The sequence below is a fragment of the Myripristis murdjan genome, chromosome 10, assembly GCF_902150065.1.
Source record: "Myripristis murdjan chromosome 10, fMyrMur1.1, whole genome shotgun sequence".
Lineage (NCBI taxonomy): Eukaryota > Metazoa > Chordata > Actinopteri > Holocentriformes > Holocentridae > Myripristis > Myripristis murdjan.
Window position 1 is genome coordinate 23005870 of NC_043989.1, and position 27296 is coordinate 23033165.

Consider the following 27296-nt stretch of genomic DNA (forward strand, 5'->3'; position numbering starts at 1 on the left):
CAGAAACTGTCTCCACTAAACAAACCAGAGGAACAAAAGATGGTGCCTTGTACAAGGAATCATATTTCAAATTTTGAAACAATAACAATAACATAGCAAGCTTTTGTAACTACCTGTTTCTCTCTGTCACTCTCTCTCTCTGTATTCTACTCTAACAGTCACTCTTGCTATATCTTTTTGCATGGTTGGGAGCTTGTGCTCCCTTCTTTGTTACATTGTTACATCCACTAGGCCTACTGCATTTGCACTACTGTCAGGCAAAGAGCTTCACAGAGCAAGACTCTTTACAACTGAAAGACGGTGAAAGGAACAAGGTGTGAGCATTTTGACAGAAAGAGGTTGAGCCTATAGACATGTTAAAATGGAAAGGCATTGACCAGAGAATTCATGGATACTGTACATACGTATGTGCACACACACAACAGCAGAGGGGGATGGGGGGGTGGCTGGCGTAGTGAATGAACACACTAAACTAAATTACAGTGCTTGTTGGTTGTGGGAAATTGGCCTTGATTATAGCTTACTCAATATCATAAATAAACCAACTGAACCCTTCCAGCAGCCAGATCTGTTATGGTATATTTACATGCTCCAGATGGCTAGTCATAAATAAATAACATCAAAATGTAAAAACCTGTCATTGTGGCAGAGCAATCAGGTTAGTTTCCTCATCATTCACTCACAGCAACATGGAGGGAAAACAGCCAAACGTAATGGCAACTGTCGTCAGGAACTAATGAAGGGGTGCGCACTCAGAAATGAAGATAAAATATGAGTCATAATGTGCAGAATATTGCAGATGAGATGGATCTGGGTTGATGTTTTGTGAAGGGTAAACCTTCAAGGGCTCAACCCCTGTCTGTGGAAAAGGGGTAGCACACACAGACACACACACACACACACACACACACACACACACACGCTTATACACTACCACCTAATGTAGTATGTGATGAGAAATATGAGAGGTCAACAGTATAATGTGAAAGAGTAAACTCATTTATTCAACTGGGCAATATGTACACACTTTATTCATGTCTCTGATTCTGCTGATAATGTTAATTCATTGTTTTATTCTAATCAGTGGAGTTCAAGGGGCACTTTTCAAAACTGAATCAATGATGTAATTTGATGGTTGAGTCTACGTGATTCTCACTGTCAGACGGACTCAGTGATGGATTAAATGCTTATTCCACGTTTCATGCAGGTCACTTGACCTTCGGTTATTTTGCATTGTGCACCGTTACATAAGATATAGTCTTGATGGGATTTTGTGAATCAGTGTATGTGTTCTGATGTTGTTCAGATGAGAGGTTGCACGTGTGGGTGCAACCTGTCAGCGTCGGCAGAGTTTTTAAAACCCTGACAGAGCAGCCTGCCTTTGCAAAAATAATGTGATGTATGTATGTATTTTTCTAGTAGAATGTATTTTATATTGTTGTCCACTGTAAGTTGAGTTTTGGTTTGAGCACAGTCATGTTAAACTGTGACTCGTGGAGGTCTGATCAAAGTATTCACACACACACACACACACACACACACACACACACACACACACACACTCAGACATACTACAGTGATGAACATTTTGGCTTTAGAAAAGACAAATAGAATGTGCTCATATTCAAACAGACACAAGCACACACACACTCAGTTGTTAATTTGCAGGTCCTCATAAACCCCCCAGGGAGCAATATAAGAGCTGATTACACCAGCTATCAGGCCGCATGAAGACACAAAACTAATTTATGACGATCATCATCACTGTCAGGTATCAAGTGATTATAGCACACCTAGATAAAGACACTATATTAGTGTCAGGTTATTATCAGACAGGCAGTTAAGTCTGCAAATAAACTGTATAAATTAAGATTTGTTCAGAATCACTTCCTCCTTTTCTTGTCAGGTGCATGCAAATCATAGAATGACTAACTGAAACAGATGGAATGAGCCGACTACTGATTGTTAGTGTATTGTTAAATGGAGGATAATTCTGTTATAAAGTGGGGCAGGGCTTATGCTAGTGATATGGAAAGCACCACCTTGTTCCTTCGTTCCTTAGGCTTATCATGTCATAAACCTGGCTTATCTGAATCCGTCTTTTTGAACTTGTCCTTGGTACACAGCAGTTTCAAAGTGGAAAATCTTAGCCATGGCACTGACTGCTTATTTCGCTCCTGATATGCCTTGTGGAATATAAAGGAACACCACATGGACAAGCTACCAAGGTTAAAAACTTGATTTTCATCGGAGGGGGTCTTTAAAGTTGGAATCTTAGAATCCCAAAGTTGTCTCCCCCACTGACAGCAAGCTGAAGGGCCTATTTTTGTCAGACAAGGAGAGTGATGCTGTCATTAGCTCACCAGTAAAAATAGCATCCTCACACTACATAACATGACTTCCAATGTGTGTATCTTTTGTAATAAAAGTATAAAATTAAAATAAAAAGCCTATCAAATAAAAGGAAAAACATAATGTGTGGACAGTGGACACTTCATTAGGTCCACCTGCACAATCTATTACAATCCAATACAACTGTTTTGCCATAAAGTTTCCTTTTCTGATGCCTGTAATGCTGAGGTTTTCTTTTTGTCAAAGTAATAGAGCTGTTCATTCAATTCTATGTTTGGCATTGAGCTCATAGTTAGTGGTGCTGTTGAACTGGACTGCATTTTACTGAGCTGTTTCTAATATTCTGTCTCCCTCATGTATATTAATTGGGAGGACAAAAAACTAGAAACACCTCTCAATATAATGTAGTCCACTACACAACCTCTGCAAACTACAACCTCAATAATAAAGATGAAATTAATTAATAAAGGTAAAATTTATGGCAGAGCTGTTGCATTGAACTGCATTAGATTGTACAAGTGGACCTAATGAAGTGGCCACTGAGTGTATTTGATAGTGGTCTGCGGTCTCTTACCATGGTAATGCTGACAAGTTGTAGAATAGTGTGGCTCAAATGACAGGGAAGGTGGTAGGTAGGCAGACTTCATGACTTCCCACCCAGAGGTGAATATTTATTTACAGTGCTCTCCATTTTACATGTAAACTCAGGCAAATTGACCAAAGTGTGAGGTAAGTAACACTGCAAACCAAAAAAAGGGCCTGTGTTTGTGCACAGACTATGCAGACACAGAAGGCCCAACAAGACTCAACTGCCTACCATCAGCTTGGTTATGTGAGGAGCTTTTAAACCTAAATCCAAGTCCTAACCCCAGAACAGCCCTTTAAAGAAGTAAAATGATTTTCCTCGTCTTTCTATGAGTGTGAGGAGAAGGACATTGTTCCTCACATGGATATAAATACACTAACATTCCTCAACACCCACCTCTTCAGGACATGCTAAATTGTGTCCTTGGCCGGGCCAGGTTTTGTGGGGATAAATGAGATATTGTGCGGTGGGTGTTGTTTGGGCTGGATTGATGGGACTTTTCTCCATTGTTGCAGGCCTCCCACTCTGTTGACAACCTCACAGCAGCCTGACAGCATGAAAAATGGACATGTTACCCTGTTGTGTTCCGCTTGGCTCATGAATGACAAGCCTCTCAGATCTGCAGAAAAAAAAAGACACACCTTACCGCGGGTGAGCACACACGTAACAAGCACATACACAGATTTCAGACTTGACCAGGGATTTGGTGTGCTTCTCCACAACTGTTTCCCTTTATTATTTTTTCTTCACTTTGGATAACACAGGATGAATTTAATTTATGTCAACAACTGGGCTGCCATGTCCCTTCACCCCTCCTTGCCAAAAGTGCGCCACATTCACTCACACATACTCCCTCTTAGTCAGTTCCACTCCGCCCCCAACCCCGACACACACACACACACACACACACACATACAAGCACATTTATGAATATCAGTGTGTTTCAAACAATATCACCCAGCAGCAAATCAAATAATTTACATTTTGGATTTGGCCACAGATAATAATCCTCTGCTGGGCTGAAAAGGACGCAAGTCAGCACAATACAACACCGTGCCACCACTTGTACTGCGCCCTGCAAAGCAAATTAAAAAGCAATGTTTGTAGTTTACATATTTTAACAGATTTTTTTTTTTTTTTTTTTTTTGTTAAAGTACTGTGAATCTTTTGGTTGTAACTTAGGCTTAAACTTTAAATGAGCTTTGATAATGTGATATATGGGACAGGGAAAATATAACTGGTGATATTGCCTGAATTTTTTGCTATTGTTGATGTTATGCGCTACACGCTTATGTGTGTGTGAGCGAGAGAGAGTGAGAAAGAGAGAGAGAGAGCAGAGAGGCTCACAGGACAATTCCTGGGAAAAACGCTATTGTTTGCTCGCAGACATTTCCTGATCATGAGTCAAGTCACTCCAACATGTCATGCACACACATAAACACACACACACACACACACAGTTCAATCAGCGCCTTCTCGGATGACTGGATGATGATCAGTGAACAGAAAAGCTGGAGCAGCAGCAACAGAATATGAAATTCAACCATTAATGTGTCTTATATAAGTGTTTTAGTGTTAATAGAGTTTATGATGTTAACTTTTTCTAACATTGTTTTGTAAATATGATAAATAACTAACAATTATTAACATGATAATCCAAGACATTTTCATGTATATAAATGCTCTTTTTTTGCATATAGATAAATACCCACTAGTTTGCGCAAAATATGTTAGCACCAGAAAAACATATATCATATTTCATGAATTTTAACATTATTGTGTGACTTGTATTCTCTGGCAGTCTACAATGAAGAGTTTCATCTAAAAATAAGGTATTGTGGGCCTATTCATGTGTGGGGAAAAAAATGATTCCCATTTGCTCCAAATCATTATCTGCATGAAAACAGAACATGAATCATTTTTGCTTGAGGCAATTTTCATTTCATTCACTTTCATTTCTGATATATTGGCTAATAAACTCCACATTCACTTTTAAGTTATACTGTTTTTAGTTCATCTCTAGTTTATTCATACACCTGCAGTAGCACGGAGTCATCAGAGCACAACGGCTTTCCTCAGCAGCAAGTTACTAGGTTAAATAGTTAACCCGCTGTCACAAGTCGGCCGTCTTGTCTCATCCCTATCACTTCTTTTTTCTTTCTTTCTTTCTTTCTTTCTTTCTTTTGTTAAGTGCTTGTGAAAGGCAAATTCACTTATTATGGCTAAAAAAAGAAATGGCTAAAAAAAGAAAAAAAAAACAATAAAAACTAGCTCACAAAAAAGAAAAATGGGGAAAAAAAGGTCATGATCAAATTAGCAAATAAATGACCTGAAAATTAGCCAGTAACTATTAAAAAAAATAATAATAATTACAAGAAAGTGCTCAGAAAATTACACAAAAAAAAGAACAGAAAATTAGTGAATGACTCGTAGAAATAACAAAAAAGTAAAAAGTAGTCAAAAGGGATCAAACTAAAATTATTGTAAATATATATTTAAGATGAAATGCCACACATTCACCATAATGTTACCAGGAAAACACTACAAAAATGAAAATAAAATAAAATAAATGCAGCCAAATGAAATAAAAAAGAAGAAGAAATTTACAAAAAAAAAAAAAAAAAAAATCCCCCCAAAACACTAAAACTTAATTTTGTGGTAATTTAAGGGTGAGAGAAATTTGCTCGGGTTTATGTATGCACACCAACACACCACAAAACCTGCTGACTTATTTACTCCTGAACATCCCGTCCCCTTCACTTTTGAACTGATGGTAATGAATTTCAAGTCACCAAACTGTTTCCAGAGTGGATATACATAACATGTTGGAGTGCAAACGTGCAGATAAATGATGAGAGTCTTTGTCTTTGGATGAAAAGAGCAGAGCTGAAACAGAGGAGTGATGGCAGTGCACACACACAGAGATGTCACTTCCAAAGTATTTCTCCCCAAAATGAGCGATAGAGCAATACAGCTGATGGGGTAACAATGTGTGAATGACTCCCTTTTGTCTCTACGGTTGACATATTTGGGAAATTAGATACTCAATAAACCAAGAATAATATCCACAATGTGCTTGTTCACTGTAACCTTTCCCACTATCATCCTATCACCTATGATTCCTGACTTTGTCTTTCAACTTTAATCTACAGTAGTTCTCATGTTCTCCTTTTCTAAATCCCCAGTCGTCTGTCTCTGTCTTCCCATCTGTCTCAGTCTTCTAATAATCTCATTCCTCTGGGAGTAGATAAGTGTGGCTGTCATGATAAGGAGCTGGGAGAGGGAACGATGTAATCTGTCTCCATCTCCTCCCACTGTCACAGCAGCTCTGATCCACCAGTGGATATGGACATCAGCTCTATTGATGTGCGCTTCAGCCCGGCCGCTATCAGCGATCTACAGAGGATGCAGCCTCTCATCTCAATGCCGATGTTATCCCTGAGTCTTTGTCATCATAACATGGTCAAAGAATCAAAGGATTTGTGATGGCGGTCAATGAGTTTTTATGATATAACATATCACACGTGTCTGCTATCAAGCGTGAAATTCTGAACTTTGCAGGCATGTGAACATAAATGAGCTCATTCAAGAGTTGAGAACTTTTATATCGTGAAACTTAGTCAAGTCCAACACTGCAGTTTTTAGAAGTGCATGACTGTGCAGCTAAAAATAACTGTTTGCTTTTCTTCCCCTCTTGTTTCTGCACTTTGTTTTGAAGATTCACGATTTTGCCTCCAATAGTCATGATGTGCACTCTACCAGACCTAACTAGGTATTGATCTTTTTATGTTAATATAGATTCAGCCACTTTGCTCATATTGACTGATGTTTTCGCTCTCTGTCTTTCTCTCTTTCTCTGGTAGATCATGTACCACATATCAAAGCTAAGTCCTTACGACAGCAGCCTGAGTTCGATTCCCAGGCGAGCTCTTTGCTCATCCCCTCTCTCTCCCCTGTCTTTCCTGTCTCTATCGTACAAGGGAAAAATGACAAAAAAAAAAAATAAATAAATAAAATATATATATATATATATATAACCTATAGCTTGTTTTGCTTTCAAGCCAGAAACAAGGGTAGGTGTAACATTTTAGGTGTTGGTGGCGCTCATTTTGTTTTGAAACTTAAATGTAGCCACAGTGAAATATAATCCAAAGAGTAGGATTGTTGCAATCTGAAAGAAAAAAAAAATCTCTTTGCTCTGATCAGTCTCCTCTTAAAACTTGGCCAGAAAATATAAATGCTACCACACGACTTTCCCAAAACTTTTTTATGGGGATCATTGCTCTTTGGCGGTGGCTTTTTCCATCTCTCATTTCATTGTGACCGCTGACTAGAAAGCTTTCTGCTTGTCTGCTTTCTTTTTGAACAACCAGAGGGCACCACGCCACCTGGTCTCATGGCTCTCTTCATTTATTTGTGGTGGTGTTATTTTATTTATTGGGACTTGAAATTGAAGTACACTGCCGGATCAGAGATTTGATCCTCTTGTTCATGCCATGTTCTGGGAAAGGCCTACAAATCTTGTTATTGATTTGATGGCAGCTGCTCCATGGATAATTGCTTTCAAAGAGGTTGGTGTCCCGCTTCACTTCACCTCTTCATACAACTCTGTCTCTCTCTCTCTCTCCTTAAGAGAACAGAGCCCCAGCTTATGTAACTTTTATCTCTCCCTATTTTTCTTTGGCCCTTGATTTATGATACCTCAGTGCATAGCTTAATAATTCCAGCCACAAATATGCTTTCCCCCAAACTGTCTGTATTTTGTTTCATGTCACTATTTCACACTCACAAATACATGAACTGTTCTGTTCTGTTTTTTTTTTTTTCAATCTGTTTTTTTTTTTTTATTCATGCACACCACACACATCCTCATGTGTTTCTTTCTCTCCCTCTTTTTTCCCTATCCTAGAGTACCAGTACTGGTGCTGTTATGCAGATGGTCTCTGTAAAAGCTCCAACTTTAAAAGTCTCTCTCCCCAATGCGGCTTAATGGTCTGGCAAGCACCCCTACTTTCTAGAACTGATGAGGGTTTGACACACACCAGACTTTCTCTTTTTCTCCCTTCCTCCATCCCCCTACATTTCCAGTGGCCAGAGAAAAATAATGAAATTTGCTGTAGCCTTATGTAGGTGGTCAGTGTAGCAGCTCCAGCCTTAAAGGAACAATTCAACCGCAAAATGAAAATGGCCATTATCTACTCAGCTCCATGTCAGTCAAAACTCCACTTAAGCTGAACCACATACAGCTTGGCAGTCAACACCACTTTGAGGGCAAAAAGAATGCTACATTTTGGGATTGTGCTACCTTTGTTGCAGGGATTTTGCATGGATGCATGACCTGGAAATCCACAAACAGGCCAGCTGCATCTACTATCCACTATCCTCCGGTGATGGTGGACCCTAAACAGAGCCTCATCTATTATTGCTTTGGTAAACGTGTATCATATTTACCAAGAAAAACACTACATCATAAGGTTAATATAGGTAAAGAGAGAAATATGATGTATGTTATTAGGCTCTTTTTGTGAGCCAAAACAGCTAGGCATCCATTCACAAGAGTTTGGGCAAATTACAGAGGCTAGCTCACTGTGTGCTTTGTGGTCATACAAACTTCAATGAAGTTTTGGCTGATATGGGGATGAGCAGATCATGACCTCCAGAACAACCCCTATGTTTTTTCTTTTCTTTCCTCTCCCTTGCCTTTATTCGTGATATCATCCGTCTGCTTTTTAGCTGGGCTTTTCACAGGCTTCACACCACCATGCAACCGGGTCCAGGCAGCAGACTTGAGGAGAGCAGACAACGTCCCAAGGGAGGCCTATTGCCAAGCCTGACATGAGCCAGCCTTTTAGCTGTTTAGTGTTTTTTAAGCTCCCTGCGGCTCTTTGTTTTATTCGTTTTTCCCTGCTATCTCACACCATCTGTTTTATCTTCAGAGCAGTGATATCAGTTTTAGCAGTCTACAACGCATTTGTTCACAATGGGAGATCTGACCACAGATTTGACACTTTGACAACAGTGATCAAGATGCTGATTTGTGCATATGTACCTCTTAAAGCTGCCTAGATGCCTGCTTAGATGCTACAGTTTATCAAAGCTGTGAATATGATTTGTCCACTTTGAAAGTCTCTGGCTGGTCACCTCTAATGTCGCACAGCTGGCTGATTTTGCAAGATCACTTTCATTTGGTTCATGAAACCATCTGGGCACGCTCGAGCCACGGCGTCACTGGAAGACACAGTAAACAGACGGACCAATCAGCGTCCCTTGACTGCAGGCATGGTTTTGGTCTAGATGATGACAGATTATTGAATTTGAAAACAGAAACACCTATGGCTTTTGAATAAGTCAGCGGTGATGCTGCTATAGAATCAGTTATATCGGAACTTGAGGACATTTTGCTGACTGATAACCTTGCTCACTTTCACACGCACAGTTGCTGTTGTTTTTTCAGCCTCAGTGCTCTCCCACTGCTTCACGTCTGTTTGTCTGGTTGCACCAGTTAACTAATGAGACTGCTGGCCCAGTTCCAAATGATTTGAAGTCAACTGCCTAGACTACAGCATTGCTGTGTGAGGCTCCTCAAGTTTTTTTTTTTTTTTTTCCCCCAGCATTAGAGACCATAACTTAGCCCTGTGTGTTCACCACTCATGATTGGTTGTGATGGCGATTTATATCTAACTGTGGCAGAGTCTCTGTTGTGTTCTGTTCTGGTCTTCATCTTCTTCCTCTCATCTCCGCTATTGTTCAGCTGTCAGATATCAGCCTGGGAGATGAGAGATAGTGGAGATCTCTGTGTCTAGATCTGACAGAACAGGGAAAGCTGGCTGCTCCTCTGTGGTGCACATTTTACATCAAAGTGTCTCCCACAGATACACAAGAGATCGGGAGAAAGCTAGAAAGAGGGAGAAATCAAGAACGGGGCAGAGTGTGAGAATAAAACACGCACAAGAGATGTGCGAGTAGCATCTCATTATTTGCAAAGCAAACAAAGTGTCAGCCCTGCAATATATAATTCCAGTGGGCCTGCGACTATACATGTGCGCTTGTATGTTTGTACATTGGATGACATTGAGACAGAGCATGCTGATCTGTAAACTCCAGAGTAATTAAGAAGCCCACTGTGCATTGCGGGAAAGAGCGAGGGATGAGAAGGAAGACAGGAGGCAATGAGGAAGCAGTGTTTAATTAGACTCATACAGAGGAGTGGCCCAGTCCTGCGGGACCAGCCAGTCCCTCGTAAACTCTTACCAATTACCCCTCTGCTGAGAAGAAAGAAGAAGGGATGGAGAGAAACAAATAATGGTAAAAGAAAAAATGCCTCCAAGCTTGAAAATGTTATATCTTTTATTGCTGAGACTAATGACAACTGGGATGTGTGTCCTAATGGTTAACCTAACAAAGTCTATCCACAGCATCTTGGGTGTTAAAGAGCATTTGCTATTTCATTCTCTCATTAGACTGAAATTTCATAATGAACATCATGGTTGGAAATTCTTGTGTGTCTATCTTTGCCTTTGGGGAGAAGTCTATTCACGTATTTTCAACCATGTCCAACACCTTGCTTTTATGTGACTGTTACAAATTTCTTTTATTATGGTGATAAGTGAAACAAACAACATTTGCTCAGGAAGAATTGAATAGAACAGAGCATTGACCAGGGGAGTACGTTGTGCCGTGTAGCGACAGTTCCAGGTGGTTAGCTGTGAGTTAAGGTCTGTGTTGCTCTGATATGGGTTGAACAGTGCTTAGCATCCATCTGGCAGCCAAGCCCACGCAGATGGAGGGGGGTGTCTGACAAGGCTCTGGGACCGCCATTCCTGAATGTCCTACAGCCTTTTGAAATGGTGTGACTCTGAACTCACACCATGACTGAGACTACGATGGGGCGGGACAACAAGGGAGCCGGCGTGAGGGAGCACGGCCGGGAACGGATCCAAATGCTCACAGCTCTGTGCCTGGCGTGTTGTCCTTCCCCTCTCTCTCTCCTGCTGTCTTTCTCAGCAGCGTCTCTCACTCTCTCACCAGAGCGCAGTCTCTCCCTAACACAAGTACAGGTCTCTGATTTCTACGTACCAATTGTTTCGTCTGGGCCCAGAGAGCTCCACTATATTCTCTCTCTGACTTTAAAGTGCCACAGCCAGCAGTTTTAAACAGTACATCATTGTCACATTAATTTTGATATGTTAATATAATCAGAGGTGGGAAGCGCCGACTTACACTTAAATACTGTACTTTAGCACAATTTTGAGGTATGGTCATTTTCAGGAAATTTCTATTTCTATGCAATTTCACACTTTTACTACACTATACTTCAGAGTGAAATGTATTTTTTAATCTGCTACATTTATCTAATGCTTGCTTACCATGCTTACCACTTACTGAGCAGAATAAGCTTTTTCATGCAAAACAAGCTCATAAATTATGATGCTTTGTTATGGTTAAAACTAGCCAACTATGTATGGAGCTATAATATTAAGACACTTCTTAACTAAGTTAATACATGATTAATTTAACACTCTAAAAAAAAGCCAATCCTCATAAGTGCTAGTTTTGATATTTAAGTGTCAAATGTAATGCAGGAAGCTGAAGCAATTTAACTTTATTACCAGACGCAGGCACTGACAAGCTGGAGAAACAAACAGCAAAAACTCAGGGAACATCTGCACCCCCGATGAAACGATGACAAACTGACAAAGAACTGAACTGAAACAGGACGTAAATACTCTTAGAGCCAATTGGGGAAACACACACACCTGGAGAAGGCGCTGGAACACAAGACAAGAGAAGACAGATGACTGGCTAAGGGAAACACTGTGAGGGAACAGAACAATCAGGGCTGATTACACAAACTCAGAACATGAGCACCAAGGGGAAACACAGGGAACAGACGTAGGAGCTGACTGGTTAGGAAAACACAAGAGGAGGGACTAACAAACTAGGCAAAAAGACACAGGTGAAAACACTGATGGGAGTGACACAGCAGGGCAAAGGAACCTCCACCAAACACAAGGAAAACACAGCATGAACAGAACTCAAAGAACAAGGTCCTCAAACACAGAGTCCGGGGGGAAACACAAGAGACCAAGATTACACAAGTCCAAAACATCCATAAAATAAAGCCCAGGGGAAACTCTAGAGACCAAGCTCAACTAAAGTCTAAAACCAAAGTCCAAAATACAGAACCCAGTACATTCATTTTATTATGCTTTGACAGATACAAGCTTCATGAGTGCCATTCAGAAAGCCTAGCAATGATCAGCAGCTACTCAAATATTTAAGTACATTTTGCTGCTAATACTTTTATATTTAATTAAATCTATGTTATATAAAGTAAATATAAAGTACATTTAAGTAAGATATAAAAGGCAAGACTTGTACCTTTCCTAGTGTATTCTTCCATTATGGTATTGCAACTTTCACTTAGTACAGGATTTGGAAACTTTTTCAAGCACTTGTAAATAAGTGTAACTAAAAGAGACCACCACTGAGATGATTGTGAGCCACTATTTCACTCCAGTGCTATTGTTAGTGTTAGTGACCTCCCCTGTTTGTGCCCTAAAGCCATTTTCCTTTGTGCCGTAAGCAATGCAACAGGTTTCTCAGGAAACCTGGCCAAGTGGCACACCATGTAAAATCCGGTGTGGCAGATGATAGGCAATCCTCTCAGCATCTGTCTTGTTTTTTTACAGTAAATGTTTCTTTATACATTAAAATGCTACATGCAGCACTTATAACATCCCTCTCTGTACAGACATCTTACCCTTTGCTTATCCTATCCTTTTAAACACTTGCATGCAGCTATCTTGCCCTCTCTGCCACGGCTTGAACGAATTCTTTCTAATCTCTCATTTCTAGTCTGAGACAGCATACTTTCACTTTATTTCTACCACCACACCAGTTCTTTTATAGCTGCACATATCCTTTCTGAGTTTTACCATTCTTTTCCTACTCTCTCATTTCTTCACCCACTGCCTTTATTATCGAGTCTGACTGAGGACAGGGAAGGGAGGGAGGAGGGTTGGGATGCCAGGAGGATGTTTGGTTAACTGATGTCATGAGGGTAATTAGACACAGAAGTGCCGTCGACGCCAGTGTTCAAACTGCGCTATAAAAATACAATTTCAACTGTAGGATTGGACAATTTCAAAACCCTTAGTAAAAGACTTCAAATGTGTTTAACTGTTGTGGTTTTTTATGATATAAAAGAAATGGAGGCAAATGGCTGCTTGGCTGATTGTCTTTCATTTATTCTAGAGCAATAAAATAATGATAGAAAAAATCATCATTTCCATAAGGTCATTTCCAGCTATGACAGTGACCAATGCTCCTCTTGAAATAGTATTTTTAAAGCAGAGTTTAAAAATCAGAGTAAATGGAACTTCTGCATTTAATTCCCCCCCTGACTTCAGTTAACCAAACATGGTGGCAAGGTGAATCAGGCGAATGAGAGCAGGGAGAGAAAGGAAGAGAGATGGAAGGAGGGGGAAGGGACACAGAATGGAAAAAAAAAAACAAAAAAAAAAACATGAAAGTAAGAAACGGATAGATCACAAGAGGGTGAGAAAGGAGAAGGATAGGGTGGTGGGAAAAGGAAGAAAGAAAAGAAAATAGTAAGGGAGAAATGAAAAGTAAAGGGCATATGTCAGCATATCTCTCCCTATTAAAACAACCTCTCTTTTTTTTTACTCGGGATATTGGTTTATGCACGACTGGAATAGTGGTTTATATAGGCTGTGTTTACACAAATAAATGGCTTACTATGATATCATATTAAGCCATTAAAACAAATTCATTCCTCAATGATGAGAGGTGCTGCAGCACGCCCAGCACCCCAGTTCTCACAGCTGTGATTGAAAGGCTTGTTGGTGCCTGCTGTTTGCCATCACAGTGCATCACCAGGGGAGGCAGCGGCCACTCGGCGTGACTGATAACAACAACAGTTCTCTCTCTCACACACACAAAAGCACACACATACACATACATGCACGGATGCCTACACACTAAGTTTACAAGCACTTGCCCTTTGAAAAGAAAAAGACAAGGAGAGTGGTGGAGACACAGAGTGCATCAGACAGTGGAGAGCAGCAGGATGCGAATGAGAAGGAGAGGTGACAGAGGGCAGTTACCCTGGCAACCAGGCCTCTGGTGACAGCTGCCCAATCAGTGGGCGGACAGTGAGACACCGAGGGTGATTCCCCCGAGACATGGGCTCGCTCTCCCGGCAGCTCTGGAACTGTTTTACATTAGTGATAAAGGTGGCTTTTCACATCATCCTTCTCTGAGAGCTCTTGCCAAAGACAGCTGTGCAAATTTTAAGTGGCAGAAGTGAGCTTGTGGCCCAACTTCAACTGCCTATCAGGCTGTTTCCTCCACAGAGAATTCAGAGGTGGTCACTTTTCTTAAATCTGGTGACATTTCTTGGTCCTGACATGGTTAAACGTATTTTTAGCCCTCTTTGTAATGATCACTGTCATGTACAAGAGAACACGCTCCACTGTGGCTGACACCTATACCTTAATCACAAAAATGCACATAGAAGGACGCTGCAGAAGAAGAGGCTTGTGTGTCCACCCTGGTCATGTCTAGATGGTAACCCTAGATTTCCATAGACTTTTGCACACTCTCACACATGCGCACTTCTTTCAGTACAGTGGCACTTTACTCTGCCCTAACTTAACCTTAACCCTTTACCTAACCCTAACCTTAACCATACTCGTGAGACTTTGAACCTAGATTTGCGAGAGGAGGGTTACCATCTAGATAGGACTGTGCACCCTAGCCCTACCAACAGACTGTAGTCTATAGAGGCTAGCTCAGATTAACTGAGGGAATAGATTAGATTTAGCTTAGATTTGATTAGATTCACCTTTATTGATCCCCCAAAGAGAAAATTCAAAGTGACACAGCAGAAGAAGAATAGTGAAGAAGTAACAATCTCAAATAAACAACAAGGCAAAGATAAATATATAATAAAAGAAGATACAATATCCACCAAAAGTGAAGGTATACATTCCCATGCGGTTAAAAAGCAACACAAAATAATTTGATGCTTTTTTTTTTTTTTTTTTAGATTATATGACATAGCTCCTAAACTACTCAATTCTCCAGTTCACAGCAAACACTATTTTCACCTTTGCAAAAGTGGAGTTTTGTCAAATGACAGTTGGACAGAATGAAGGTGAAACACAAACACACATCACACTGTAGTGTAGCATGACATCCTACTCCTAAATCACAAGTCATATAACAAACAATGTAAGGTAATGTAAGCTGCACAGGTGGAGAATATTGAAACAGGAGGGAGCAAAGGGCTACAAGACGGGGCTATACTTTACTTTGATTGTGATTATTATTGTTGCTGCTTTATTTTATAGTCTCTGCGATCAGAGAAGTGTGCTACCAGTCTACCACCTTTGCTTCATTTTGAGCCAGGAGCCGACCTGTCTACACTGGTGGGGTAAGCTGGATTTGGAGTCTTCCAATTCACACTCAGTCCCTGTTCACTTCACATTAACTTCCCCCTCTGGTGATCGGATCACAAGTGGACAGCTGAATCATATCTCTATTCACACATGGCGTCATCATGCATCTCAAATGCGTCTCCAGTGACCACTTGTGATCAGACTGAACATGATCTTTGAGTAAGAGCACAGCACTCTTCAGAGCTACTCTCCATTGCGGTATAAATGAGGACAGTTAAGTGGAATGATCCTGTTTGTTCCACAGTAAGGACATAACACCTAGAAAATCTCGAGGCTTCTGGGAAGGAGGTCCAGGTTGAATGCGTACACCGTAAAACTCTTACAATTCCCAGAGGGTGAAGACTGTGAGGAATCACACCACAGAGTGTAGGAAAAGTAGGAAAGTGTATATGTCACACCTTCACACATTTCTAGAGATCTGCAGTTTGCCATTGACACTTGGGTTATAAAATGTAATGTAAATTGAAATAAATGTTTTTTTTTTTCTGATCTGTCTAGTGGTCATTTTTAATTCAACTTTTTTTCTGTTTTGACTTCGTTGGCTCAATCACATCTGAAAACCTAAACATCCAATATACCCTCACATCTCCTTTCTTGGTATCTGGTAGAGTGGGGGTAGCACAGAGCTATTTTGAGGATTTTGAAAATGTCCAGAGGAATAAATGGTATGTGACTCGTCTGAGCAATTCTGGTGGTGCTCACAGGGATAGGCCATGTATTTCATGAAAATGGATATCAAAATAACAAATCTTACATTTTCAACACCACTGATATTTTTAATGATTGAAGGCCAGTATAGCCCAGTATGTTATCTCACTGAACTTTGTACCAATCCAACCATTGTGGTGAAAAAGGAGTTAAGCCTGAAGGCAAAACTTTCATTTTACCAGGTGGCCTATTTTCTAGCTCTAACCTATGATCATTAGGTTTGGGTCGTGACAAAAAAATAAGACTGTGGATACAAGTGGCTGAAATGACCTTCAATCACAGGATGATTTCGCTCACCTTTAGGGATAGGGTGCAGAGCTTAGATGTCCGGGAGCTGGGAGTAGAGCAGCTGCCTGATGGTTCAGGCATCTAATTAGGATGCATTCTGGACGCCTCCCTGCTGAGGTGTTTCAGACAGGTCTGACTTGGAGGAGAGCCCAGGGCAGATCCAGAACATGCTGGGGAGACTACAAATCCCAGCTGGTCTGAGCTCCTTGTGATCCCCCAGGAGGAGCTGGAGGACGAGGCTGGGGAAAAGGACATCCAGGCCACACTCCTCAGCCTGCAACCATGTAACCCAGTCCTGCATACATGGCAGAAAATTGAAAAATTGATGGATGGACTTTTCTTTCTTAACCCCATACCATTCCGGCCCTTGCTTACTTTAGACCTGTCTTAGATGAGGGCAAGGGATCTTCAGGGTGAAATAAAACATCAACAGTAGGCACAAAAAAGTGGTATAGATCATCTGAAAGCTGGGAATCTGAAGATTGAATGAGATCCATTTTTGATCACTTGATAATTAATAAAAATTTAAAAAAAATAAAATAAAATAAAATAAATAAATAAAAATAAATAAATAACTAAAAATTCCCTCCAGAATACCATATTAGGACACTGATACTTTGAGGAGCACCATAGAAAGTTCATGTTTTGAGTTAGATTGGATGGTGAGCATTCTGCTCTGGAAATTGCTGACAACCTTCCCTTTATTGTCAATATACCTTGAGTTGAGAGCCATACACATTCTGAATGCCCTCAGTCTCTAGTTTGGGGTCGTAAAGTTTCATGGAGCGTCCACAATAGGCCATTTTATACAGTGACATCATGTTTCAAAAAATGGTCTCCCTACAATGAAATGGATACACGGGGGCTAACATCATCACACATAAATAAAATTGGGCTCATTGATCCACAAGAGTCTCCGCTTTCCAGTCAAAACCAATTTATGCAACTCCAAGACTGTTTTGGCCCCAAGTTGCAGAGATACTTCATTTTAAAATGGGCCAAAACAATACATTTGTACTGCATGCATGCACGCATGAAAAAAAAAAAAAAAAAAAAAAATGCTGCATAGTTTTTTCCCCAGACTGCATAGGATTGGCGCAAGGTAGGTATGTCTGCAGCCCATGGATAGAACCCATGTTCATTCAGATATCTGGAGATCAGATGTTAAGGCACCCCTTTGAAAATAGCCATGCCATTTTTTCCCTTGCCAAATTTTAGCCTTTAGCCTTTGGAGCAATATTTAGCCTGCTTGCTGACAAGCATGACATGCTTAACATCAGTTGATTCCTTAGGTTGCCTAGTTTGATATGATAGCATTTTCACTCTAGCTTGAAAAGCCTCTACAGCCTCTAAAAGACAACAAGTTGTCTGGAGAGATTAAGGGGTTAAACCACTTGCTGACCAGCAATAACATACTCACTTTTCTAGTCTATTGCCTGGGCGTGGATGAATGGATGCCTCTGATTGATTCAGATAGAGTTGTCTTTGCAGAGTTTTAGTAGTTCACAGCCATGGGGAGTAAAACACAGGAGGATGTAAGTGAGCTGCCAGTGCACATGCAGGAAGGGAAACATTAAACACTACTTAGTAAAGGTCAAAGAAGATAAATACTAAAGAAGATGGATTCCCAACTTGTTTATGGATAGATGTTCAAACATTCCCTGTCAGGAATCTGGCTGCTTCACAAGTGTGCAACTTGGGCACCCTGCTAAGGGACCACCTCATTGGCCTCATTGGCTAAATTAAGGTCTAAATCATAGCAGGACCAACGAGATTTGAAGGACACATGGGTCAGGCTTGTGGCTGTGGTAACCACCTCCCATGACAGCGGGCGGGTCAGTCGTCTTGGCCCTGAATGACAGGCCATTTAGCAAATGAGCATCACCCAGATCACCCTAATGGGGTCAATGCTGACAGGTCAAGACTGTGTGATGCAACATCTATCATCTCTGTGTGTGCAAAAGTATATGCGATTTCACGTTTGTGTGTCAGTATGACTGTGTATAAGGAAGATATGTTAGTGTATGTGAAGGGTTTGAGGAGTGGAGAGAGCAAAGAAGAGGGGAGGAAAAAGTTGAAGGTTTAGATCCAAGTAATCCGAGCAAATTCAGGTAAGTGTAAATGTACTTTGTATGTATTGTGTTTTTGTCAAGCTATAGTTTGTATCCATCCCTCCCCAGCACAAAGTGCCACGCCTTGGCTGATTTCTTTCCACTAACAGATATGATCTTCTTCAGCCCAGTCTCATCCCTCTCTCCTTCTCTATTTCCTCCCCTCTGCTCTCTGAGTGTCTGGCACACAGTTGTCATCAGGCCAAGGGGATATCTGATGGCAGGCTTGGTTGCACAGAGCACCCACACAGTGGTAAACATGCATCAGCCTGGTCACAAGTGTGCTTACTGCCACTCAGCAAACACATGCATGTATAATACAGTAATACATACAGTAGCTGCAGATGCTTCCGTTGTCCAGTCATACCATTCATACACTCATATAGAATACCTATACACACACACACACACACACACACACACAGAGAGAGAGAGAGAGAGAGAGAGACCACACACACTGCTGTTCATCTCTATAGTCATCACAATTTACTTGAATGATTCTTACTATAATAAATTGACAGAGATTCCTTGTCCATCCGTCTTCCTACAAAATATATCAAAAAGTAAGTAAGTAAGCAAGCAGATGCGTAGATGTCATACAGTTCTTGTCAAACGTCATTGCAGCGGCACAGAGATTAAACTATGCATGAAACTCTGTCATTAGTTCTGCTGCTAATACTGTTAATGCCTTTCAGCGCTTTCCTCTGCATCATCCAATCACACACTCCAGCACCCTCTCCTCTGCAGTTTGAGGCTGTGTGAAGTGCGCGCATGAATTTCACACTCGCGCAGACATGAGCCATATGTGCTATGTCACGCACACACATATGCACGCAATACACACACACACCCTGGTGAGTTACTCCATAGACGGAGGATATGAGCAGGATAGTCTGTCGTGACATTCTGTCAGATTAAGGATTACCAAGGAGCCCCATTAAAACTCACAACAGTACAGATTCCTCTCTACCATCAGCTATTTCAGAAACCTGCCAGAGAGAACGAGACGGAGGGAAAATATAGGCAAGAAAGAGAAAAGATAGCAGAGGGATGGATGGTGGGCGAAGTTAGACCTGGGAACAAGTGCAATTACACAGAACAAGAGAGCAGACAGCGGAATGCAGGAAGAGAAAGGCTGTCTGATAACCAGCGTGCTGCCGGCCTTGATTTAGTGAGGTGTGTATTCAGCAATGAATGGTCCCAATTCCTCAGCTCCCTCCAGCATCCAGAGGGAGCGCACTCCCAGCAAGCACACTCCAACACTGCCCTCTACAGGCTGGTGTGTACAGGCTGCAAGGTTGTTTTCACAAATACTGCAAAGACAATTTGCACGTTTCAGAGGGCTGCCCTTTTAAGGCGAAGCAGTGTTCATTAAAAGTAAAAATGTAAGTTCTTAAAGCTGCAGGGGCCCACAGGGCACCAGCTTATCTTCTGCTTTTATTGATGTCATGCATCTTGATGGAGAAATAATACACTCCAAGATTGTAGCTGTGATAGGGCCTCCACAGCGATAACCAGATACAAGAGCAGACTTATCAGGAAGCAGCACCTCTTTTGTGACTGTTAATCTGAAAAACAAATCAGTGATAATGTATTGTTTATTCAAGGCCTTTACTGTTATGTATGGGTGTGTTTAAGCTGTAATTCTTGTGGATAGCTGGTGTGAAAGTGAGTGTTACTAAGCCAGTTGCATACAAAGAATCCTGCCCAACCTGCTGTTTCAAGCTGCCATGGGACCAACTACCCAGTAATTAACAAAACCATATTAAGGTTGCTGAAACATACGCTTCAGACAGAAACTTTATGCACATCTTGCAGTAATATTTCTCTGTGTCTGGTGTTGTACTAGATGTGTTTCCAGAGCAATAATTCCTCCACTGGTGGATATATTTTTCAGCATGATGGCATCTATCCAACAGCACTGTGGTATGTAAGACATGGTTCACACGCTTCTTGATTAATGAACTGTTGATGTGTTGGACAACCTCGTCTACCAGGTTCATCTTTGTTTATCTAATTGCAGTTGGTGACTGAACCCTCACAATCTGTGTCATGCGCTGAATTGGATGTGTTTCCTGAGCAATAATTCTATCACAATCTGACAATGAGACACCGAAGACACACTCTAATTTCTGGCAACTGATTACACTCCCCTCTACACTCAGCATTCACTCTCACACGTTCACCCACACAAACAGGGGACGACTGGCATTCAGTGACATTTTAAGGCCTTGGCTCAAGAGGCGGAGCATATCAAAATGTTGCTGACCCAAGAAATTGGTGGGAATGAGAAACTGTGCATAAGTTTTCTCCAAGACTATGCAGGGGGCAAAACCAATCAGTGCTTAGATCACTTTTTAACCTTTGCATTTTGAGATCCGAACCAGAGGAAAGGATGCGTGCTTCAAGAACTTTGTGCAGTTGTATTTAAAGAGCTGTTTGTCACCTTTGCCTGAACTCACAGAAAACTCCAGGTTCTGTTTTGATATGATGACAGAGGTGGATGCATAGGATGCGATGCTGACAATTGTCTTTCTGTGCAGTCCGCCCTCATTTGTACCCAGTCCAGCCTGTCAAATTTAATCAAATGTGAATGTGTTGACAGTGACCAACACCAGGAAGAGCATTTAACAAGGAAAGTAAATGAAGAAGAACCTGGTAGACAGGACTGTGCAGCTCATCAACAGTCCCCTGAATGAGAAGTAATGGGAACGACATGGCGCATACCACTGCTCTGTCGGATACCTGCCATCTTGCTGAGCAGGATGTCAGCTGAACATGTCAATGTGTGGGAAACGCTTGCAGGCTCGACATGATAGTCGCATACTGCCCTCTGGGTGAAATCAATGTCAAAAATGAGACTCACCAGAAAACTGAAAGTAAAGCTGAGCTCATTTGCACCCCAGGGAAACTTTTATGTCTTTGAACCCTGAGGCCTGTGGGCACAACCCTTTGGACAAGACAGCAGATTAATGCAAAAAATACGATAAAATAAAATAAAGTTTGCCTTGTACACAGGAGCATCCAGAAATTGTTCATTCACCATTGTTGTCTAAATGAAGGCCACGGTGAGCTGATGAAATTCAACTGGAAGAATGTTTTCCAATGATATTCACATTCACTCCCTCTCTCTATGTGTATGCAAATGCATGTAGGCCAACACTTATAAAGCATATGTGATCACCTTACTGATTAGGTGCAGTTGTGTGCAAAGTCAACACAATATTTCAGTTACTTGATTTTGTTATGTAACCCTCCATATGATGTCTCCACCAAAGTGGAAGCAAATGGGGAAAAAAAACAAAAAAAAAACAATAAAAATCTGGTCACAAAAAATTAGAGAGAAGCACATCCATAAAATTGAGAAATATATTGAAAATGGATGTTTTTTTCTCAGGAAATTCAAGGTTTGCCGGTTGTTGAGTCTGTATGCTTAAAACAGGTGACAAACTTAAGGGAAAATCAACATGTGTCTTAGTGGTCTTCTGAAGTTGGACCACCAGTTTCTTCTTTTTTTCTTACTTTTGTAGTGTCAGTTGGCATTCAAAATGTTGCATTAACGCCATCTACTGGATTTAAACTAAACACTACACACTAAATAAAATAACGCTGCTATAACTTCTCTATGTCTCAGATTTTTGAGACAGACAAAAATCCTCTCTCAACAGCTGCTGCATGCTCTCTCCAGAGACTGCATCTACTGTTTGCCAATTCTCTCAGATTTTCTTTCTTTTCCAGCAGGACAGTTATTTACCATTGCCAAAAACGCCCAAAACGTCATTCGATCCTTACAAAAGCAAAACTCAGTATGCTTCATGACTGATTTGTCCTCCTTACCCTCTTATCTCACTTCAAAATATTTCTACTTTCTCATGCTCTCCTCTAACCCTGATTCTGCACTATTCCCTTTGCAGAGAAGACACTCACAGTTTCCTTCACACTCATTCTCCCCACATTTACCACATGTGGTGCAATCACCTCTACATACAAATCAACCATGAGCAAATTTGCAGCAATTTCTACCCTGCAAGGCTCTGGTGACATACTGTCTTATTGGATACAACACATGGTCCAAGAATATTCTATCAGGTAAGTACCCCAAATCAAAGTGAAGCATAACAGATCTGGTCTTGTACTTTTCATTAACTACTTTGTAATAGCTGGCAGTCACTCTGTAAATCTCCTTGCCATTCAGTCTTTGTGAAACTCCATCAGGGACACTTTTTATTGGAGCTTTATTGCTGAGCAGAAACCATGGCACTGGGTTCATTTCCATCCGAGCACCCAACACCACGATTTTTAAGGCTTTTTTCCATCTGTGACTTTGACAGACTGCACATTCAATAACTATCAGGCTGGATCATATTACATCAATCAGTTTAACTTTGCCCGCTTCATCCTTAATCCGTCTTGTCACAGTGTAGTGTTCTGACACAGCTTCACATCTCGCCTCATCTTTCAAACCCCAAATCGTCATTCCCATTATTCATTCGTTCTTTTTCATGTTCACTGTCTTTGACTCAATGAATCTATTTTCTTTTTCTTTCTCGTCTATGAGGCTCTTCCGCCTCTGTACTCAAAATCCTCAACTTCCAATTTCCTTTGCTCCCTCTCCATTTTCCAATGCCATCAGCTCTCAGGGAACCACGCTCCGCAAACGATGGCAGCTGCAGTCCTCGGTCCACTTTCTTCTTCAAAGTAAGAACTATGAGAGAATGTTGGTTGGCCTTGCACAAGTTACAGTATTTTCACATTTCCTAGTTATCGACAGGGCAGTAGTTACTGTTACTGGGCCGCTGTGTGATCCATTCTTTCCATGAGGTTCTCAAGTGCATCCTTTCTATGCATTGACTTCAAGTTGGGGCTGAGCAACGTATCACAAACTTTCCAGAAACACCCAGAGCCTTTACTTTCCTCCACAGAAGTGAGCACTAGCCCTGAGTCAGGATGCTGTTAGAGACAGGCCATTATTTGTTTTTCAGGTCCACAGTATTCCTGTGGGGGAGAGTTCACCGGTGTTCTGTAAAGGATGCTAGATTACAAATTTAGCTGCAGTCTTATAAAAATAAAAATATAACTGGTTAAGGCAGCTAGTGTCAGTTATTACTAGTGCTACTACTATTACTGCTACTACTAGTAGTATCTTTGGTATCTTTTTTTTTTTTTTTTAAATCAAAAATGTTATTATTGACAATATGCCGGAGTCCTGCAAGAATATTCTCCAAACAGTATGAAACAAAAACTGCCAAAGCCACAAAAGTGAATCAAGCTGCCTCTAACTGACTACCAAACAGGAGCATTGTTGTTTAACAATCCAAGCAGCAGAGTTATGCTTGCGGATAATACATTTTAAGCCTGCAAAAACAGTATTTGTAGGCCTATCTGTGTAAACAAGATAAAGATGCGTTAGTTCCACCACATGCAACGCCTTTAAGCTTTTTTTAAATAGCTTTTATTACACATCGAGAAATGGTGTTTGCCAATAAGTTACTTTCTTTTTCAGTGATTGATGATAAGTTGATGTTACTTGTGGAAAGCAATTCATATACATGCCTTGGCCATCTTCAGTTTTCAGGCCAGTTGTTTACTGCCCCCTAGTGGAGCTGGGTTAGAACTCCCCTCAGCATGCCAGCCTCACAAGCAGGAACAGGGCAGAGAAGACTGAGTTAATGTGACACTGAATATCAGTGTTACCATGAATTCAACCATCATGGCTCACCTTGGAATAAAACATCCGGCACTAATTTGCACTGTGCTTGAAATTAACTTTAAATGAGCAGCCCTTAAATATTCTTCCTGCCACCGTGGTCTACATTATCATTATTACCATCACCATTTTCATAATACCACCTTTATTACCTTGCCATCAACACCTCATCACGGAAATCGTCATGTTTTATATCCTTCATCAACCCTCTCTCCTTGCAGACTGTCTCGGTTTGGTCTCTCGCTCTCTTCTTCCACTCATGTCAATGCAAAATGAAATCTGGAGCAATTATAAAACAGAAGGGCCAGCAAGTCTGCAGCAGCAGTTTTCTGTAGCGCTAGGCTCAGCTTCTTCTTCCAGCAAAAAAACCCAAAAGTCCAGGGTGAGTGCATCTGTAATACACTGACATTTTTAATCCAAACAAAACAAATTGAAGCCATTTTTCATGCAGTAGCCATATCCATAGAGAATAAAATTTAAGCAACTTTGAACATACATTATTTACCCAGTGGTCTCCAAACTTGTGGGGAAACTAAATGTTTTTAGAGACATTTGTAAACTACAAAGTCCCTCTATCACCAGTTTGTCAAATTCTGTTTGCTTATTTTAGCTTTCTGGGGAAGACCTCCTGTTCAGAGGTGGAAACTCGGTCCATAAAATGTATTCCCATCTGCAACTAGACAGATACACATATCACCTGGGAGCAATAAGGATTACCCGAAATCAGATTTTGACCTTACTCAAATTTTAACCAAACTGTTTTAATTCCCTAACCTTAACCAACATAACTGAAAGCATTAATTTGAAAGGAGATTGAGATAACCCCATTTTTATGAAGAAAAAATAAAGAACAGAAAACAGAACACCTGTCATTTATAATTCAGCAGTTTAAAGCGCCTCCAGATCCTGAGGAAGGCCCCTCAAAACTGCATTGTATCCATCGTACCAATCAGCCCGACTTAATTTTGCGCTTGACAATATACTGACGTCTCAGAGGGCCACGGCTGACGTTATCACACATGGTCAGGAAATGAGTTTTTGTGTAAATACAGCCCATCAGTCTTAAGGCCAGACTGAAAGATATAAATTGCCAGAGACCAAGTTCAATAACTTTTCTGTTTACATTGAAGATTGGCTGAAGGAAAAAAAAATGTTAGTTTGGGATGAATGTATAGTTTACTGCTTGTTGAGCAGTAAACACAATGTCTGAGGAGTTAAGGGGAAAAAAATCTTCCTGAAACTTTTTGTTGGTCGCAGTTAAACTCCACTTTTATATGACACAGGGACCTTAGTGGGATATCATTTTGTAATCCATTACAGGAACACCAAATGAAGGTATTTTTTAGTGGCTGAAAGGTTGAGTGTGTCATTAGAGAGGTGGATACTAGACAGTAGAATTACCACTGACACTCCCAAATGACACCCCAGCACCTGATACTTTCAAATAAACGCTGCAACAAAAATGACGTCCAAACATGAAAATGCCAGCTGAATGGCATCCCTAACAAAAATAATAGATGTGTAATGATAGCTGCAGTGTTTCCCCATTTATCAACCTCTACAAGAAAATGTCTGTGAATGTAGCCTAACATTAGATACATTTTGAAGAAATAAATTACTGATTCTGTCATGAGCAGGATTTACACATATTTTACATTATAAATTTTCATATAATTCTTACCTCTATGGCTCTTGAGATTTACTGAAATGTGTTTTCTACCTTTTGCTGCTTCTACACTCCTGCCCGACACTGTGTTTTTACTGTCACTGACGAACAAAGTTTCTCTCAGGGGCAAGCAATTTACACTGTGCTTGTAATTTCACAGACATTTCACAGATACTCTCACAATTTTGGTGTCTATGTGTGTCTGTATGTGTGTGTGTGTGTGTGTGTGTGTGTGTGTGTGTGTGTGTGTGTGGAGCATGAGAGATCCAATACAGCTGCAGGCTAATGGAGGACAATAGCTACTGGTTGTGCAGCCCAAATAACCAATCACATCATGTTCCCCTGTTCCTCTCGGTCTCTCTCTGCCTGTCTCTCCATTTCACTCTCTGTCTAAGGCCATAAATGCTGTGACAGTTGGGAGGCTACAACCCTATAATATTACATTTTTTTTCCAATACTAAAATGCTTGAGAAAACCTGTCAGTGTTGTTAGGACTTAACTGGAAGGTAAAGGAAAAGTGCACCAAAAATACAAAAGTAATTCTCCACTTTGACTCGTGCAGGGAAGACAAATTCAGGCACTACTGGGACCGTATTATATAAAAAAAAAAAAAAAAAAATCACAATCAATTCGAGGGCCAAACAGGACCAAATCAGTGCAAAAATAATGATTCATACACAAATACAACCTTAGCATGAAACATTCCTTCCCAAAAAATGTTTTTCTATAAAACAAAACCACCCTCTCAAATGACAAAATAGAACTGTTCCTTTAAGCATGCTGGTTATCCACCAAGCACCTGGGAATCACTTGAGTTAAAAAAAAAAAAAAAAAAAAAAAAAAAAAAAATTAAAAATCTTAATGGGTTTGCATGCCATTCTTTCAGTTTCTTCAGATTTTCTGATGAAACGCTCCAGAAACACTTGAAGAGAATGCTGCTCATTAACTCCCCACAGTGTCTGGTAATGAACCTGCCATATAAAGGCCTGTAGGAAGCACTGTAGGCTGAGGAGATTAATACTCTTTACAATATAGTCATTAAGCTGATACTGTTATCTCGAGTGACTAACAATGACGGGGCATTTTGGGGTTCAGTGTATCACCCAAGGATACATTGCTGTTAATAAACACCATAGTGGCTGTCGCAGAAACTGAACCTGTGACCTTCCAAAATGTAAGACGGCGTCCCTGAGCCCCAGACTCACAGATGTCTTTGTCTCAGAACCTGTTGTAGAAAAACAAAATCAGCTGGTTTAAATAAAAATGCTGTAAACAAACAAATGTGATTCAAAAATGCTGGAGGAGTCATTCAGCCTGCTTCTAAAATCCTCGATTAAATTCAAAACCTCCAAAACTCCAATCAAAGCCACTGTGCTCAGGGACAGGCGAGCAG